Genomic DNA, 20806 nt, shown 5'->3' on the forward strand with positions numbered 1-20806 from the left:
CCTGATCTTGCATCTCATCAATCATTTCTGTACAAACAGCAGCACCTGCCTGTGTTTTGTTCTCATTCTGTTCAGTTCTGTAAACTTCCTGTCTTCTGTGGGGGGACGTTGAGCTTAATTCATTTCTCTAAGGAAGCAATCTGGCTTTGGGCCCTTTAGTGGGAAACCAGAGGCAGCGTCTCCATCATCCTAATATTAAAATGGCCCGCATCCCTCCCTCTGCCCCTCATCCGCTCTGGCAGACACGCCCCAGGACCATTTGTCACACAAACAGCATCTCATATGAGAGTGGGGTTGACATCAGTCCACCAGGAAAGACAGACGACACATTTCACTACACCTTTATACAATTGCAGAGGCTTGTCTGTCAAACTACTGCAGAGAGGAGGAATGAGAGAAAACCCAGCGGGTCAAGGGACAAAAGAAATGAATATTGGTTCTGATTTGTCTTTTCTTTTCTTTACTCAGCTGCCACCTTCTTTGCACTCTTCATTTTTTGTTTCTGTAATGGCTTATGCAGACCCAGCACACCCACTTCACTGTTGGCTCAGAAGCCATTACATGTGGAGGCTGGATGTGTTCTTGGATAAGACATCAGGGTTTGTTTTTAATCATTTTCATGCCCTGCAATGCAGTCTTGAAATTACACTCAAATTAACACAATGAACACTGGTGGCGGGACATTTACAAACTGATCATCACTGATGTCTTTGTCAACTAGCAGACTTGTCAAATACTGTGGATCTTTACTTTTGAGGCCCTGGGCATTCTTGACTGCTCACCCTTGATGTGACTTGCTCATGCAGCAGCTGTAAAAAAAAAAACAAAAAAAAACAAAACAAAAAAAAACAAAACTGTAACTACTTGCCTCATTGAGTATTGTTTTTCCTTAGAATTCAATTTGTAAAATTATAAGTAATTTTCAACTACTCAACTACTGAAAATACAAGTTCACTCCCCCTACCCCTACCCTTATGTGACTGAACTCTTAGGGTGGCTTATCATTGCAGTGATGATGTTTAATAGATCAGTGTCTTGCAGCATTACAGTTATTTTTGTATAAAAAAATTAGTGCAGAGCCAAAAGTATGGAAAGCTGAAGGATTTGAATTCAACATTACTATCCCTGGTGTGCAGCTGACATATATATGTATATATATTTTTTCTGTTTTTGTCGAAATCTTTTTTTTGTCTCCCATCCTCCTGCAGGCTGAGGTAACTGCTGGAGGTGATTTAGTGTCAGAGGAGCTGGTGAAGAGGAAGAAAAGGGGCAGTGGGGGAGTTGTCTAAATGCGAGTAATAGATGGACGGGCAGGGATCAGGAGGAGACACGGGAGGGCTGCCGAGCTGACACCAAATCGTCTGAATCAGGGTTTCTCAAGGACTTTTGTAATTCACAGTTTGATCTTGGCCTGGGGGAGCATTGGGAGACGAATGGAAGGGAAGGTGGAGGGAGCTAAGGAGTGGTGTGGAAGAGGAGAAGGAAGGGAGGGGCTTCAACAGGGGCTGAATAAATTGAGGGAACAATCTGGTATTTTAGGAAGGGGAGATGGATTGGTATCTGATACAGTGCAACTATGATGACAAATGGGCCCTGTTGTTCTCCGGAACCACAGAGAGCTGGTGATACCTGGTGCTCCTCTGTTATGAAAGAGTTCAGAGAGGTGGCCAGTGCTGACAATTAATGAGACAGAGGGGGCTGTCCAATCGGGAGATTAATGTTGGATATTCAAGCTTGTAGTGGATAAATCAAGCCTCAAGCTGCCAGTTTGAGCCACACAAATTACTGAATAGCAGTGGAATACACTATTCAGTTAAAAACAGCTCAATTGTTACTTGGCACATCTGTTAGGGTTAAAAGCACTTGTATAAGTGGCCACAGTGACAACAAGTGACCCGTCATCATACTAATTCAATAGTGTTCTCTGTTTTAACTGTGCTGCAGCAACTTTATTGATTGTAAAACAACAGAGCACTAATTGTCTCTTCCATTTGCAGTGTATTTAAGTCTTGAGAGGATCGTGTCCTTATCAGCTCTGAGCCAGGCACCGGGAAATGGTGCTGAAGTCTCACACAAAAGCGTGCCCCAATGGATGTATATACACATATAAATAAATAAGCACATGCAAACAGAGCGTGCGTGCATGTTCACACAAGTGCGTAGACCTTGAGTACACATGCACATATGCCTACGTGGACACACACAAAGACCCACGTGGACACACACACAGGCCTACCTGCAGGTGGACCACCCCAGAAGCCGTTTCGTCTGTCCAGTCATGTATGTGTGCATTTGAGTAACTCAAAGAGTTGTAGCCGAAGCCCACCATCACTCCGCTCGGTCTGCAGCCCTAAGCTGCGAGAGGCAGAAGAAAAGGGATTTGCGAGTTCACCAATGCTGAAATGACTGCGATGCTTTGGCGAGTTCTGCTCATGTGGGATTTAAGTGGCTGAGAAATTCGAGGACAGTTTTTACTCCTCTGATTCAATCCATTGACTGATCTGTCTTTGGCAAATTTAATACACGAGTGTAAGATTTAAAACCTCAGGGGCGAAAGAAACTCTCGACTACTCCCTTTTCAGCTGGTTGTAATAAAAAGCGTCATTGTGAGGGAAAATACCCTCCATATCCCAAAGGGTGCAATTTACAATATATTTGTATATCATGAGCCGTGCATACACAGCCACTCAACAGACCCAAGTCACAAATGTTTAACACTATATGTTTACGAGGCAATTATACAATACATTGTGGAGTAGCAGAGTTAATCATTCTTGGTTGCAGAAATTCTACATTACAGTTTTTTCTTAAATCTATCCAAAGTGTCAGTTCCAGTGGTTTCCTTTTGCTTATCCTTAAGCCAGGACCGGCTTAGACTGATAAGAAGAGCTGGCCGAGGGTCATCGGCTGCTTAGCCTGTATAGGCCTATGTGTGTGTATGTGGGTCCATATATGAACATGTGCATCTGCGCATTTCAATATGATATATTACGTCCATGTATATGCATCGATATTCATTATGTGCCAGGATATGCACAAGCATTGTGTGTGTTGTCAGCAGTGCTGATGTGGACCATATACTGTATATGCAGACATATTCAAAGAGGTTAGGCATCTGCTTTATCTCAGCTCTCAACAAATCCCTCCCTGACCGCTTTCAGGGACCAATCCCATATACTGCACCCGCACCTGCAATGAGATATAGTTATACAGGTAAAGAATATTATGGCTGTTTCAGTATGCTGGAATGTACTAGTGTGTGCATTCCTCCATATTACTGTAATTGTATTCTGTGCAGTGCTTATGACCCTTGTTAAATGTACTCAGCTTTTAATTTTACTTACTCTGAGTTTCTCCGTTCAACTGTATGTTATTATGCCATAATCAGTTTTTCTGTACTCTAATTCGTCAATGTACTATTCTTTATTCTATCCAACTCTACCCTGTTTCTCTCTTTTATCTCCCCCCATGTGTCTCAGCCTAAGCAAAATTAAATTAGGGGCTAACAAGATGTTGCAGATGACATGAAAATTGTGAACAAAGTGAAAAAATGTAGAACATGTTGTGCTGGCCAGGCTGCACATATTGTTGCAATGAAGGCCAAATGCAGCACTTTTATTCGGTCCTAAACTTTTTTTTTTTTGCTTGTGAAGCAACACCAATTCAATTTTGTTTAGTTTGGAGAGTTCTAGAGAGAAAGTTAAGCACAAAAGTTAGTTAGAAAAGGGCTGAGACACAGTTGGCTGTCTTAATTCCACAGCAATAAGATTATGTGAAGAAGAACTTGTTTGTACACAATCAGACATTCAGTATACCACAATTAGCCATTAGGGCTGTTTGCAGCGATGGAGTAGCCTCAAACTCATAGTAAATCAAATGACTGCCTCTGTGATTCCAGTGTCTCATTATCCCATGTCTTTAACATCTGCTATTTGTCACCTAATATGAAATTATATGCAACCACTAAGTGGTGGCAGATTTTGACTGAATTAATATTTGAAAGCCTCCTCATCCCTTTCTGATAATTAATGTAAAGAAAGCTTAAAAAGGAAAAAATGGAAAGAGGCTGAAATGTTTACTATACACACAGTAAGGGCTTGATGATGCTGGATGTAAGTGCTGTAAATGTTTCTTCAAAGGGGTGAAGACACAGAGCTCCACTCTACTCAGTTGTGCCTATAGTGTGATCTGCTGAAGTGCACTCCATTCTGCTTTACTCTATTTTCAGATACAACATCCATCTTGCCATGTAATTTAGCCCTAAGTATTTTAGTGAAACACACCGTTTAACTTGTTCCCAATGCAGTTTCTATGTCTTAAAAAAGTGTACTGTTCAAATGAGTATTTTAAATGCCATAAGGAAGAGAATGGAAATATTTTTGAATTATCATTTTTGTTTATTTTGGTAACCCTGGTTATTTTCTGTAGTGCGCACAATTACCAGTGTTTCTTGAATGCAGCACCTGTATACCAGCGCTGTTCGAGCGACTGCGCAGTAAAGTCAAATCCTTGTCCGCCCAATCAGCACGCTGCCGAGACAGGCGTGTGACAGGACTCTGCGAAGTCTGGAGAAAAGTAAATTAATTTGTAGTGCGAAAATTATAAGCACTGTAAGTGGCACTAACTGAAGTTAGTAGTGTTGCCAGAGGGAGGAAACTACTAAGCTGTCGAGTAGCTGTGAGGGAGAAGTTATCAGCAGGAGGGACTCCTTCGGACGTTTCTTCTTACCAATTAACGTGGATTATTCTGGTGAGTTAGCCACCTGAGTTGGTTGATTAGCAATAAAATGTCACTTCAGAAGAGTTCAGTTGTGTGTTAATTTACTTAAGGGAATGTCACAGCGCAAGACCAGTCAGGATACTGAGTGTGATATGAAGTGAATACACTGTAGTTGACTGTATTGCGCTGTTTGGCTGCTCGCTTCTGTCGGCTTCATTTCAGCCTGGAAGCTAAGCGAATGGCTAAAATCATAGCCGCTGCTGCAGCTCAAGTAAACCTGAAAGAGTAACAGGTATATTTACATTGTGTTGTAAATAGCTAATAATATGGTTTGTATCATATGGCTCATATGACTGGTTCCCATTGGACTTCTCTAACAAGTCTTTCAGCTTTTTGTGTGCTGTTTACTTTTTTTTTTTTGCTCTAGCTTTTCAAATTTCTATAGACAGATATGGTCATTTTAATGTTCCAAAATTATGTGAAATTGCATATGTTTAATTGGAAAAATGTAAGTTTTTCTTGGGGGAGGACCCTCAAACCCTCCATTAAATACATGCACCTAAGTCTTCCACAAACTTAGGGAAAACCCTGTGAATTTTATATTTACATTGTTTTTGAAATAGCTGATGTATTCACTGTGAAATGTGGATGTACAATAATGTTTTATTATGAAATTGAGGAACAAATTGAAAAAGACTATGGAGACAGTGTATTTCATAAATGTTTATTGTAGCTAATTTAATGCATTGTTTGTTTCACTATGAGGTGAAAAGACGTTTGAACTGTAAAATAACTGTGCTGCTTTTTTTATTTTTTTAAGAGGAATTCTTTCAGTTGACAATGGAGAGCCTTGTCGCCTGCTATCGAGATCATCATCACTGCTTATGGATGCCTGCCTCGTCTGGATGCTGGTGTGTGGATGTTGTCCTGCTCCAAGGGGAGGTAGGTCTCCAGTACTGAAAATAAAAAGTAATACTGCGTAGCGACCTAAGGGATACTAATAACTTTGAAGAAGCTTTCAGAGTAAAGGAACTAAAAGTGAATAGACCCATAACCTTAAGGAACTTTAAGGGACAAACTCAAATTTGGAACAAAGACTGGTATCTGAAACACTTAAGAGGATGCATTACATTTTTTTTCATTGACATTTATCTGGTTCTGGCTGGAGGTTTTACTGCTCCTGTGAGTCTTCTGCCACCAATCTCCTTATGGAACCTAGTGAATCCAGTAAGAGAACTGGTTACCAAACCAGTCCCTAAGATCCTGGATCTAACTTATTTTAGAAAACCCCCAATATTAATAACTAAGAAACCTGTATGTGGTACACAGATTTGCTAAAGGAAGATTACATGTAGACATGTGTTTACATTTACGTTGACAGTAAATGAAGTAATCTCAGCAGACTTTTTTGCTTGTACTTTTGTCATTGACCCAGCTAAGAAATTAACCTTGTAAATTGCAGAATAGGCATATTTATACTTCTGTTTTTGTGCAGATTAAACAAACAAGATATACAGTGTTAATTAGTGAGCTTTAAAGGTGCATGTAGGTAGATTTCGTTACCTGTGAACAGAGCCAGGCTAGCTGTCTCCCCCTGTTATTAGTCATCTTTATGTTACCAGCTAATAACCAGCTTCTGGTTTCATTAACATATTTCTGGTACAGAAATGAGAGTGGTATCAGTCTTTCTCTAAAGAAAGTAAATTCCCAAGATGAATTGATGTGTTTCCCAAAATGTCAAACCATACATATTTTAGCAGGACATTGCAGAACATTTTGTTCTGTATAGGAGAGGAGAGGTCTTCATAATGTAACGGAGAGCAGGGACTGCAGGAGAAAGAGAAGCAGCAGTGGCCATAAGGAAATATATTGGCTTTTAGATGATTTAGAATTTTCCTTTTATGGTATTTCAGGACAATCAGTTCTTGTGTAAAAGTTGTTTACGGCACGCTTGTAAATCTTGTTCCTTGTATTCTCAGATTATTTACTGTGCAGATTCATCTAAAACTCAAGTGTCATTATTCTGGGAGGATTATTATCCAAGGTGTTATGAGGTCTGAACTAACTTCCCTGGTGTCTGAGCTGAAACTAAATCTTTCCTACACTGCATGCAGTGGTGGTAGCACTGGACATAAATTACATCTAGTGCAGCTTCTCTGAGCACAAAACACAGCGGCATTGAGCAAGACACAACTTTATGGAGCAATGAGTATCATCAGATGTGAGTTTAATACTTAAATTTACACCTGTGGTTCATAAACCAAGACTCAAAGTGGCTGTAACTATTTCTGAACTGAGGGAATTAATTGGATTGCTGCAAAATCATTAAAGTACATGTCGACCATATCTACTTTATATTCTTTACAGTTGGAGAATTTTCTGTCTTTGATGTCAGAATTTCCATGGCAGGATTATTGATTCCCTTTAAGTCCAGCTGTGAATTAGACCCAGCGTGAAGGAAGACTCATGAATGAAATACGAACAACTCTTGAATGCATACAGCTCACTCTCCTGTTCGGTCATATTACACACTGTGCCCCCACACATTTGTCTTGATGCTTCTCCAGTTCTATTTAGATGACAAATAATTTTTCCAATGTCAAGCAAGATTTCTAAATTAGATTTGCTTGGGATGGAATCACGCTTCTCATTAGATGCTACTTTTACCCACTTGGGATCAGTATTCTTCCTGTCTGTCTGACTGACTGAGTTCACACCAGTGGATCAATAAACGACTCTGTTTACTATGTGAAACAAACACACCCAGCAGGCCATTATTCTGTCTCTGAGTGTGATAGTAAAAATACATCATAAACATCTTACCAACTGGCTCGATTCCTGCAAATTGATTATAGCATTATTGATACCCACTGTAGCATGTCATAGCCATGGTAATGATATGAGGAATATTAGGCCACTGACAACACAATCTTCCATCTGTTCTCAAAATGGTTGACCTTGACTTATGCGCAAGATCTGTACAACACATTAGATCTCAGTTAAAATGAGCCATAATATTGATATCAGGATAAGCATGATTCATTTGTGCTGGTCTGGTACAGAAAGAGTTGACTATTTTTCCTCCTGGGAGATCAATATTCATTAAATGTCAGTTTAGAGCTTAATTATGAATGGTTATAATTAATGCTCTGCTTGTATGATGAATGGTTATCATTGTCCTGGGTGGCGCCAGGCACCGGTGGCGACAGCAGTTTACAATATCATTTCTCCTCTGAGCCCTTGGCGAGTTCATACGCCGTGACCCTGTGATCCCCAAGCATTCTCTGTCCTGGCAGACTGACTGCTAATCGATAAGCTAAATTGTCCTATACATAAGAAATGATGGAGCAGCGCCTGAAGCTGATGCATCACAAATGGAGGCTTGTCAGTTGAAACTGATGTATCTTTTTTTCTCATTATTTCAAATTCGTATTTGTTGTATTGGCAGTGGCATAACAGAGTTGCAAAGATGAGGAGTTATTTTGGGGATCTAGGCACTTCAAAGGCTTGGATGGACTTAAAACTCACCCAGAAGCTCTAAGTATGGAATTTCAGTCATGTGTCACTGGGTGAATTTATGGGTTGGGGAGAATTACAAAGTATCAATCATCATATCATATCAAATGAATTTATAATTTATAATTTACAAATTTAGAGATCAAGAACATGTAAATAATTTAATGTGATCTTAGTTTTAAGTGGAAGGTCATGAAATAAAAATGGAAGGAAGGAGACTGGACACTGAGTTTCCATTTCAACAAGCGTTGAAGGGATAAACAAAACTTTTACTGCTTCTGGATGTATCTCTTGGCCAAGTATTTGAAAGGCAGGCTGCAAATTTGTGGGAGGTAAACAAGTTAATGGGGTGACATGGGACCATAACCCAGGGGCATTGGTTCAATTCAGGTATGTCATGCTTTCTTCCACTGCTTTAACATTTGACTCAAAACATTCCTGTAGCTTTAGCACAGGGACCAGAAATCTCCTTTTCCCTTTACTTACTCTTATGCAGTTTTTTTTCTTATTTGTACATGTACAAAGCCCTTAATGTGTATTTTCCAACAGGGGGATTCGTTTAGGATTGTCCCAGGAGCTTTCTAAACTTCTTTGGACTAAATGGAGGCACTGGTCTTTAAATGAACAATGACAGTTTGGTTTATTCTTCCACCTCAGTGAGTTATCAGTCACTATCAGCTACCCCTAGAGCACCAAGAGGGGGTGGAGGGGTCTTGTTGGATCTGTGTGTGTGTGTGTGTGTGTGTGGTGTGTGGGTGTGGTTATTGACTCCAGCAGAAGGACAGAAACACCCTGAGGTTGAAAGAGGATGTAGCATTCTCTGATTTATTTTCATTTCTAGACCATACCTCATATGAGTACCTCACAAAACCCTCATCTTCATTTAAAAAGACACGCACACACACGCACACAAACACACACTGCACAGTAAACACATATGCACAGCTTCACTGAAATCCAAGGATTAACAGCTACTGTTTGGTCACAAATTAAATGTGTGTGTATGTGTGTGTTATTAGAATATGATGAGAGACGGAGGAGGGGAAATTTTTGGCAGTGTGCTGAGCAGAGAGAAGGTTCAAAGCTGTGGGCTTTTTTACGCCGTCTCCCTGCTTCAGCATGTGCACCACCAATGACCTCAATTAGCTCAGCGTTTGATAGACACACACACACAGCATCCTTAGATCACACACACACATACAGACATTAGCTAATACTTGGATATAGCGTAAAGAGAGAGCAGGGGGAAAGAGGTGACAGTGAAAAGTGATGATAGGATTAGTGGAAGAATGTTTGAATATGCTGCTCCAACATGTTTGTCTGTCTATGTTTCATTGTTGAGATAAACTTTGACTTGCTGAGTCTTGCTGCCTGTTGGTCAGAAAGAGGAGTGAGAAAATGAAAAAAGAGAGAGAGAGAGAATCACAAACCCTATAATCAAGCAGAAGAAGTTTCTCATGGATCAAATGGAAACTATGAAGAAAGAAGAGAGGTTGCAGAGGAGAGTCACAGAGTCAACAAAGAATAAGGAGAGCAGAAAAAGTGAAGGGAGATTCAGTTCAAAGCCCCCAAAATGGAAGAAAGAATAGCACAGAAGATGGAAGAGAACTTAAAGGGAAGGAAGATGAATGAATGGAAGGATGGCGGCGAGGAGAATGAATGAAAATCAGAAGCAAAAAGTGAAAATACAAAGATGAAGGAAGAAGAATGAGCAACAAGATGAAGAGGAGAAAGTGGGTTATGCACAGATGTAGATGGAAGAAGCAGGGATCCGTCAAACGGCAGGCACACTGAGAAACAGTGCTCTGACCTTCACGGGACAAGCTGCTACCACTGACAGGAATTTATGCATGCTCTCACTTTGTATTATTGGCGTAGTACAGTGAGAGTGGATATGTGTGCACATCCATGCATACATGTGTGGGTATGTGCAGCTTTTGAGTGTGTGCCCATATGTGTGTTATAGAGACTTTGTGAGTGAATGAACATAGCAGCATGTGTGAGAGTGTGTGTGTGTGTGTGTGTTAAAGGCTGTGTGTGGGCGCATGCCAGCCACAGCGTGAGTAAGGTAAAGACTGAGGGTTTTCCCTTCATCACACACATTCTCCATCCTTCTCTTTCATTTTTGCTGTCTCTCTTTCTCTCGCTCTTTCTCTTCCTGCAGCCCCATCTCTCTCGGCTCTCCACAGGAACTCCATTAGACCTTGCACTATGTTATCTTATCCTGGAAAAATAGCCAAACCGCCTGCAGTTCAGAGCAATTATTGTACACCATATCTCAGGAGGTGTTACAAATTAAACATGGCTCGGGTCATGCATATTTAGCTTTAAGCAACAGCATACAAGCAAATGTTTGCACTGTAACATCCACTGTATCATACTGTATGTTATAATAAGCATCCAATCCAAAGGTTGCACATGCTTCTCAGAAATTTTTCGAAGAAGCTGACAGCACCTGAGGTGTAGAATATAAGAAAAGGTCATCTCATAATGTTGATGAAGTTACAAAAACCCAGTGGATGATTCATTGTGAACAGAGGATATTGTTAAATACAAACAAGAGGTTAATGCGTGAGGCATTGGTAGGCTTCAGGAACATGTTAGTGAGTGAATAATTCTCTATTAGTGCAAAACTCCTGAAGCAGTCAGTAGGAAAATGAAAAATGAATATTTGTCCAAAAGATTTTTCTAAAGGGTATAGTAAGTAGCTGAATTACTGTGATCTAGTTGTTGTCTGTCTTCCCTTCGCAACTAGGACCAAGGTGGCCTTAAGCGAGGCAGCGGCTTTGAGCTGCTCAGTTATCTTTGCAGTGGTCAAGACTGTAATTTTAACACTTCAGGAATAAAAATGAATGGAAAATATCTTGTGGGCTCACTACAGCTGAAGTATTTCCTGGCAAAAATGAAAGCTTATAGAAAAAAGGACAATTTTCTCTCCTTAAACAAGTGGTGAAAACTCATAAGCGAACAAGAAGTTCATAAGTGTAGCGAAGCCTCACAACAAATCTTCCAGAATATTTGTGTACTGAACATACACAACTGGGCACACAATGTGAATACTCATTTCTCTCTATGTATTAAACTGTGGAATATTTTTTTCTATTAATTTGTAGTGTGAAATGATATGAGCTCATTCTAGCTTATTCAGCTTATTTGCTGAACATTTTCAAGTTCAGTTTTAAGGTTTATGGACAGTTACTTTACCACTCAACATTACATAACTGAATTAAATGTGGCCCATGGGGATGAATACAGATGCACTAGGGAAGACACATTGTAGATGCTTTCCGCACCACTGCTGTACTTATGGGGAATACTGTAACCAAAACAAATTGCTTCCTTGTAGCTATCCTGCAGTACTAATGCGGGATAGCTGCACGCAAGGCGGAATTTCTACAATAGCCACCACTGCAGGTTCATTTTCAGTGAATTGAATAAATATCTGCTGCGCAGCTCAAAATGTCAGGGAACTTAAATAAATGTACACCAAGGAAGCAAAAGGTCAGTTTGCAGACTCTGCTTTTTTATTGTTTATTTCGTCCTTACTATCTTTTTTTGATCTAAGTCTGCATATCTGAACATGTGTAGGCTCTTGTTATGTATCAAGACTCAGAACTTGTGTGTATTTGTGCCGTGCACCTCTATGTAATTTAGGGTGTGTTATCTTGATTGCAGGACGCTTACGCTTGCAATCTGGCTACTTGAGAAGCATCTGCATCTATGACGGCAGTCATCCACCTGTGGTGCAAGCCAACAGTACAGAAGGCTTTCCAAGAGCTTGGAGAGAGGGGAGGGGGGAATTATCACAAACACAGACTGATAGCTTCTGATGTCTGGCCATGAAGCCAGTTGGAGATTTGTGGCCACACCCCAATACTAGAAAAACCAGAGGACAAAACTTTTAGCTTTAACTTTAGTTTCTTTTCACTTCTTCTGAACTGCAAACACACACACACACACACACACACACACACACACACACACACATACACTTGCTTCACATGAACACACCAATACCTGCAGACACTGAGCAGAGTGTAGAGCCTACACGCTTGCATAGCTGCACACACACATACACAACACACACAGGCCAGAGGCTGTACTCTGACATGTGATTAGTGATGACTCCTAAAAGTTAAACTGGCCTCTGGTTGCACACACACACATGAACACACACGCTGTACACACAGATAGTTGGGTAAGTTAAAGAGATTTTCTGCCCTGTGGTTGTCCTTGGGCAATATCATCACAGAGAGAATCAATAGAGCCATTGCTCAGAGTGAATGGAAAGACGGAGAGAGACATTGAGAAATATATAGGAGGAGATGAGGGGGGGTTGTACAGAAAGATTGGGGGGGGGGGAGAATAATAGATGTGAGAGAGGGAGGGAGGGTGCTGGAGCGAGGAAGAGGGAAGGACAAGAAAAAGCAGAAAAGTGAGTAAAAGAGTGTATCATTAGAGGGAGTGAGTAGGAGAGTATCACAGTGAGATGAGAGGACGAGTGAAGCAAGGAGCTGGCAAGAGCACTTGAGGCAAAGGAGTACAAAAGGAAGCTGGAGACAAAGTGACAAGGATGGATGAAGGGAGCAAATGAAAGAGGAGCAGATGGAGAGAAGGAGGGAGCAAAATGGGTGGGGAGGAGAAAAAGGATTAGTGAGTGAGCAGGTATAACTGAGCAAGTAGAAGAGAGTGAGTAGAAAGGATGAAAGAAGGAAGGAAGATAAAGAGAAAAGACTGAAGTGCTATGAATATGAGTGATTCAGTAAAGAAGAGGGAGAAAAAAGGTAGAAAGGAGGAAGTGAAAGAGGAAGAGATGAAAAATAAAGGAGGACTGAGGGAAGATGGGAGGAAGAGAAAACGAGAAGAAAATTAAGAGGGAATGAAGGAAAGATAGAAGAAAAGACTGAGTATTTAAGTGTTCGAGTGAGCCAGTGATTAAGTGAGACAAAGACTGACCCTGCAATCAAGTTTTGTCAGATTTATGGTGTACTGTACATGAATGACACTTTATTATGTCAGAGGATCAAATTGTGATGTAATTGCTCTTGTCAACATGGCCGATCAGAGCGGGGTTTCTGCTGGGGCAGTAATAAATTTCATACAATAAAGATGAAAGTAAAACACAGCTACAAATTTGGTACACAGACAGAGGACATTCACTGGCAGTTGAAGTCATGAAAACATTCAATTCCTTGCACCAAACCTGCACTTATCAATATTTCTATATTAATATTACATTAAATTACATTATTACATTTTAATTAGCAGGTCCCCTCAGCTAAATCCATTTTTATGTTGTCTACCACCCCCACCGCAAAAAAATGAACGCAGTGTAATTTAACACCAGGCTGAAAACCAGTGTTTCAGTGCTCTCAGGTTGAAATTTTCAAGCAGGTTTCACCTCTGCAGGGTGTGGTCAGAAGTGTGCTCTGATGTACCTTTATCCTCACCCAACAGTGGTGTCTTAGGGTCTTGGAGTATACCTATACATCACTGCAGCATGTTCACTGGAGGGCAGCAAAAACAAGATTTTTGTGTTCATATTCAAAATTCTTCTCTTTAGTTATGTGAATTAACCAAAGATTGTTGACTATACAGTAATTAATCTACTCCCTGTATGCAAAGCTATACTACTGATCAATGTCATAGCTTCATTTTTTCCACTCATGTCTGACCCTAAAACATATGACTATGAACAAGTCACTGATCCTGACATGGTAAAGAGATGAGCGGATGTGCTTCTCTGAATGTGTAATTACATTGGACTGGTACTGGCCAGGAAGGCAGCCTGTCTGTCGTCAACTTCATTAGCAGGTCCCATGTTAATGCAATGACAAATGGCCTACACGGGAAAGAGGCTGATTAGATTGGAATAGATCATAGAAGACACAGATTAGCTCATATTAGCCTCATACAGGACCTCTCATTATTACCCAGCTGGCCTGTGCTCCTGCTCTGAGGTGAGCTTGGGCCCCCCAGCCCCCCTCCTCTCTCCCACTTCACACATTGCAAAGTGCTGTGAACGCTTGGGGAGAAGCATAGTGGCCTATATTAATGTAATCCCCTGCACCTAGCACTGCCAGCTCAGCACAGTACAGCCTTCCCTACGACAATAGGAGTAATGGGCACGGCTCTTACCTATTATCACAGCTCACTGTTAGCCAGGGGGACATTAACCTGTAGAACTCAACATGTACATCTTCCTCACCATGACAGTCTGCTGCAGTCAGATTTTTTTATCCCCTGTGTACAGCATGAGGAAACTGATCCAAGAATGTTTAATGTAGGCTGCATTTATGCTGCTGTTTCTGTCTTAGAGAGAGAGAGTGTTGGGTACATTTTTATTTTTCCACAGCTAAGGAAACTGCAGTTGAAAAACAGTTGCAAGGTACAGCTAATCTTTTTACCCTGTAAATGAACAAAAAATGTAATTAACTCGCACATCCCCCAGGCATGAAATGAAAAACACACACACACTTCAGTTCACGTGTATCAAGCTGATCAAAGACAATTAGCTCTATATTTGTTTAGATCTTAAAGATACACATTCTTTACTGAAATGGTTCTAAAGCTGAACTTTTAGCTCTTTTAGCTCAATCAATCTACAAAGATTGTATGGAAATGGGCAAATATTGTGGATCAAAGGCTTGAATATGATGATGAAATGAAGAACACGATGATGAAATGAAGAAATTAAGCTTCTTGAGAAATATAAGGCAAGAATTCAAGTCAGCCGAACTTTACTTGAAAGACTAAACTTTAGGAATTTCAGAGAGAGTGGACTCTCAGAAAATTAAAAAAAAAAAAAGAAGCAGGAAATGACTGAAAATAGCAGTGTGTGATACTGTAGGTGAGCATTTGATAAAATGATATGTAATGACATTTTAAGACTGGAGCCTATATATTTCACAGATTCTGCACGAGGAACTGAGCAACAAATGTTAAACATCGTATATCACTGTCAAATTAACTCTGACACCCTGCTGTAATTACCCCACACAAATGAAACCATGGTTGAGAGGATTGGTATAGACTCCGTCTCATGCTGGTAGTCTTGTTGCTGTAGTACTTGTGCTTCTCTAAATTAAGATCACATTTCCCGTAAACCTCATTACTTACTGCAGTAAAGCAGCATTGCAACTTGTCACTCCTCCTCATTCTGAGCGTTTCTCTGTGCACATTTTTTTTTTCTGTTTTGCTTAAGAGGATAAATATGTTGGAAGTGATTCTTAAGCTTTTCATTCATTCTGCTATTTGCCATCACATGAAACTCTGAGAGCTTTAATTCAGCTTCAGCCTCTTTCAGTTATGTGCTGTAAAATAATCTAAGTTGTCTGCCAATCTGACCCAGTGACATGAATACGATGTCTACATTTTCTTGCATGTGGTCTTTTTATGGAAGAGTCTAATTTCAAAAATTACTGGTTTCATATCGCTGCCAAGAAAGTATTGACTAAGTTGATTATGTCCAGTTAAGGATATGTGTGGGTTTTCCAATCAGTTTAAAGTAGCATTAGTTTCCCTTTCACAACATTGACACCACCTTATGAAGTTGTTACAGCCATCTGTCATGTTGTCATGTCAAATAGTTGCCTGTTTTTACTTCCACCACTCACACAACAACATTACCATTCATTTGGAGTTATGTTTCAGGCCAGCTAATGAATGCAATATCAGTTCTCAAGTCCTGAAAAAATGATCTGAGCTAGATGTTCATTATTTCACTAGATAGTCTCCATACTGTCTGTCAACTGGTACTAGGCAGGTAGCATAATCAGTTCATAAGAGCTTTTTTTTTTTTTTGCTAAGAACACTTGGCTGCTATAGCTAGAGGTTGATGAGAGTTATGAGACTGAATTAAACATTAAAGCGGCAGGATGAATAAACCAAAACAATAAGCTAAAAAGTGCTGTACAGCTGAGTTGGCCAATGAATACCTGTGGGTTTGTCACTATAGGTGAACCCTTACATATTACATATGGTCGTTTGAACTGTCGTTAACATAAAATATCGATTAGTGCACCTTTAAATCTCACTGAACTAAAATTTTCCTTTATTGTGTAAATAAAGCATGTCAAATCACTATTTTCACAGCTGTATTTTTCTTTTAAGTTTAAGCTTTTGAGTGAGTAATTCACTAGCTGTCATACAGTCCCCACCAGCAACGTCACAGTTAACATTTAATTTAACTGAGCAAGTCTTTCATAATGCAGTTGCATGCTATTGTCAAAAACTGGAGTTACCATGGGATTTTTCAGTAGCCAATAAAATTGAGTTTGTGACAAAGGGGGACTACAATAAATGTCAGCAGCCTTGATGTCAGTTTTGTGTCCAAACATCTCTGTGTCTCATATCACTGATGACACAAACCTTGTCTTTGCTCTGACAAGAGGCTTAGTTTCAAAGAAAAATGACATATAGCTTTCTCTGCAGATTATACAGCCATTTTGTATAATTCTTTTATCCATGGCTTATAGTAACTCTTCATTTCCAACAGTTCTTTTCTTTTTTTTTTTACTCGTACGTTTTCTTTCTTCTGTGAAAATGACAAAACAAATCACAGCAAGCTGTTCAAGTGTTGGCCCACCACAAAACTGCATCTGTCAGTTTTCTGTCTTTGGTGTACATCAGCAACAGGTGTTGTGTGCATTCATCAACTGAGATAAAAGACAGATAAAATCTTCAGATGTCATTTGATACATACGCATCTTTTCATTGTTGCTTATTATTAGAACAAGACTGTAAAGTGTCTGAAGCCTTATTCTGAACACATTGTGATAATCAAAGAGCATAAAGAGAAAGAAGGACAGCAAAAGAGCTCCAGGCAAGCCCAAACCTCCACCTTGGGAAAGTTTAAATGATTAAAAAGCTCACAGTATAACCCCCTCCGACCATCCTGCTGCTCATTATGCATCGTGTCCTACTATTGGACCTCATCATTTTCTATAATTGCCCCCATTGGCCGGACTCCTATCTGGCCTATTTTGTCCCATCCTGCTGAGAAATTAAGGCATTCCTCTAGCGACCCTGACCTGTCCCAGGCCTTGTCGTTTGACTGACAGCCCATTAGCACGCCATTGATTGGTTGAATCTTGGAATGTGTGAGCCAACCTAATTAGGGCTGAGTCCCTCCTCTCTGAATGTCAATGGAGACCCTTGGAGGAAACAAAAGTGCAGGGAAATTAGGCTTTTCTAATCCTCTGGAAGGAGAATGCTGTTTTTACACAACAAGATCAGTGTAATTTACAGTATAGAGACTCTAAAAACAAGTGTGTTTATGGACTTAAACACACACACATGCATAATCTTGGAGAATATTACGTAGAGTACAGAATAATATGCATATTTTAATCAGCCATGTCCAAACATGCAACTACGCAAATGCATATTCACTTGGGTATTGCCTGTATATTCCCTCTGTTTCATACACATCACACATATATATATTCATTGAAACATTGCCAGAGGTCCTGATTAACACCTCACCTCTGTCACCTGCACAAACCCTCAATGTCTCATAGGGAGGTGATTGAGCGGGCACACACAAGAACACACACTTAAGAACACATTTGTATGCAGACACTCAGAAAAAAACTTGTCTTGCTATCTGTCTCCTTTCTCTTGCAAACACAGACGCTCATTTTGACATGCATAAGTGTGCTTTACTGTGTTTAAACAGACACACACACATCCATGATAAAATACACACATTGGCTGGGATTGCTGGGATAGGATTTGTGCATGCATGTTTTTCTGGGAGCTGCCTTTTGCCTACAGCACTGTTTCAAGACTATTTGGGCTAATCAGTTCAGCTTTCCAACACAGATGGTCCTTGACGAAATCTACTACTATTCTGCCATTAGTCATCTGGCCTTCTCTCTATTCATGCAACAACAGCAATGCATTCCTCCCAAAACTTACCTTGACAGTTTGGGTTTTAATGGTTTTGTGAATTCAGTCATGAAAATAGAACCACTTGTTTGGTCACAGGAGTTTTTTTTTTGTTTGTTTGTTTTTTTTTCACTGTTGGCAAGATGCTAATAAGATGTGTTGTTGATGATGCTTTTCTTATGAAAAATCGGCCCCACTGTAGATGACAGTTTGTCACATTTGCCTGGGATTAGTGATATTTGTTTGGAGATCATTAAACTGTCAAACATCAAATGTTATCCAACTGTATAATTCTAGTATATATTTCTGGTATTGAGTGTACATTTCTGCAGTGAAATTTCTTTCTCTCTTCGTGTAAAAGGCAGTGCTTTATCTGTGTTTTTTGTGTGTGTGTGTGTGTGTGTGTGTGTATTTTATTCCAGCTTTGTTTTGTGTCTGAGGGCCCAAGGTCTGTTTAAGGACACCGACATAACTTGATTTGCTGATCAGCCACGGTTCTCTTCGGAAACAACAGATCAGGAAACACACTGGACAGTACAAACACACGGTACGTGAGTATAATACACCTCTCAAGTGACATATAAAATATTGACATACATCCTATTTGAAAAATACATAATAAAAACACTACAGTGCAACACTGGCCAACTCTACTCTGCTGCATTTGAATATTTTATTTCTATAATTAATTGTTAAAACTTTTTGTGTGAAATAATTCAACACTAAAACAAATTTCTTTGTCACAATTGTCAGTTAAGAATTTTGTTATGCCATGGTCGAAAACTCTGTTTCTTTACAGCCATTAAAACAGATATTTAAGACAGCCATTTCTTAAGTTTGCTAACTGAATTGGGCTTAATGTTTTACCTCTTACCATTTAATGTTAATTGGATGTTTTGCACTGACTAAAAAGACCTATGGTTAATCTATATCACATTTCTAGCTACCTAACCACACACCCTCTCACCTCACCTCTCACATTATTGAGGGACCCACATTCTCTCGGGTTACCCATTACATTTTATGGGTTGACTTGGTTTTGGTTGACCTTATTGTAAGTGTTGGGGTTAGGCATGTATAGATTATGTTTGAGGTTGGGGTAAATCTCACAGGCCTTAGTATAAATTTATGCAGTGTCTCATTGTTGGTCAAAAATAAATGTTGTGCATATGTGGTTGTGGTGTTATGATACAACTACAGTCATTCTAGTGACTCTGTAATGCCATAGATTAAGTTGACAGTTATGTCTGCATGCTAACATGCTAAAATTACATTGATAATGTGTGTTGTTGGCCAGGAAGCATTTTAGCATGCTAATACTTAAAGTACTACTGAGGTTTAATGGAATGTCACTAGTTGCTGGTATTTGGTCATAAACCTAATCATAAAGTACTTGACAAATTAAAATTGTGCTTGTTGATGGTGCTAAAGTTAAGGGAATGCCAAGATTATTAAAATTCATCAGACTGATATCAGCCTTATGGTACTGTAGCCTAGAGAATATGTCATCTGAGAAACATTTTTTTTTTTGGTGGCCATAGATAGGCCATAGGTGCAGTATATTTTACTGAATATTCATACAAATTTTAATGACAGTTGTTGAGACATTTCGGGCCAGAGCAATGTGGTGGACCGAGCGACCAACAAACTGACATTGCCATCTGTAGATGTAAAAATAACATACATAAATACAGTTTTTTTTAACTACCTTCACAATAAATAATTCCAAAATTATTTAACACCTGTAAACTAAAAATATCAGTGAGTGTGTGAGTCAGCATATTGAAATCAGTTTTCGTACTAGCCTTCAAAAATCCACAATAGTTTGATGTTTGTATCACCTGAGTGCGCAGAGCAGTGGCTTAAAAACAAAACAAGGAAATGTTGGCATAAAATGGAACACACACACACACACAGCTGACACAATGTTTGCACTTTGCCACAGACATGCATGTTATCATATACAGTACACACACACACACACGAATACAGTGCACACAAACCCACTTGAAAAACAGAGGCACACACACATACTCACACACAAAGATACACGCACACACACATGCAGGGTGCTGCTGTTGCTCCCAGATAAGTCTCTCTCCATAGACCAGTGTCTTTGTACATCAGGGGGAGCAGAGAGGGAAAGGAACTGAGAGGAATGAACTCATGTCGTTAATTTGTTTCAACTCAAGACACAGCCCACCCCAACTCCAAATCTTCCCTAAACATTCCCACTTCTTCCACACTTCTGTACTTTCTCATGCTCCTTACAACCCTTTCCAGCTTTGCTACACTTGATTATTTGTCTTTCTTTTTCCTTTTCTTTCCTCTCTTTCTCTCTGTCCGTCCCTTTGTCTTGCTCAGTGTTAGTGAGCATTGTGCTAAAAGGTGATATTAGTGCCTTTAGTGCTGTGCCAGGAATACTAACTCTCAGCTCTCTGGCATTTCAGCAGCCTCTGTGCTAACTGGGTCTGTACTGCCAGATTACTTAGGATTACATTTACACACACACACACACACACACACACACACACACACACACACACACACACACAGCACAAACACAATGGGATGCACACATGCACACAACACAAACTATTCCCCCTCACAGAAGAGGACTCACCCTTACTCAAATTGGCAGTTGTTGTTGGCTCACCCCTCAGCTGAACCACTATGTTCT

At 39.9% G+C, this 20806-nt stretch overlaps 1 protein-coding gene and 1 long non-coding RNA gene across 2 annotated transcripts in view; one reads left to right on the top strand and one right to left on the bottom strand.

The window, feature by feature from the left end:
• The window catches only part of LOC108874955 (stAR-related lipid transfer protein 9), a 344739-nt gene that overhangs the window by 28962 nt on the left and 294971 nt on the right, over positions 1–20806 (bottom strand). The gene's annotated exons all lie outside the window — the stretch shown is intronic.
• LOC108875016 (uncharacterized) lies at positions 4522–18859 on the top strand. The gene is made up of 3 exons (XR_001959809.1): positions 4522–4749; positions 5540–5661; positions 18549–18859. It is a non-coding gene; the product is annotated as an uncharacterized LOC108875016 (long non-coding RNA).

Source organism: Lates calcarifer, linkage group LG19, assembly GCF_001640805.2.
Source record: "Lates calcarifer isolate ASB-BC8 linkage group LG19, TLL_Latcal_v3, whole genome shotgun sequence".
NCBI classification, from domain to species: domain Eukaryota; kingdom Metazoa; phylum Chordata; class Actinopteri; family Centropomidae; genus Lates; species Lates calcarifer.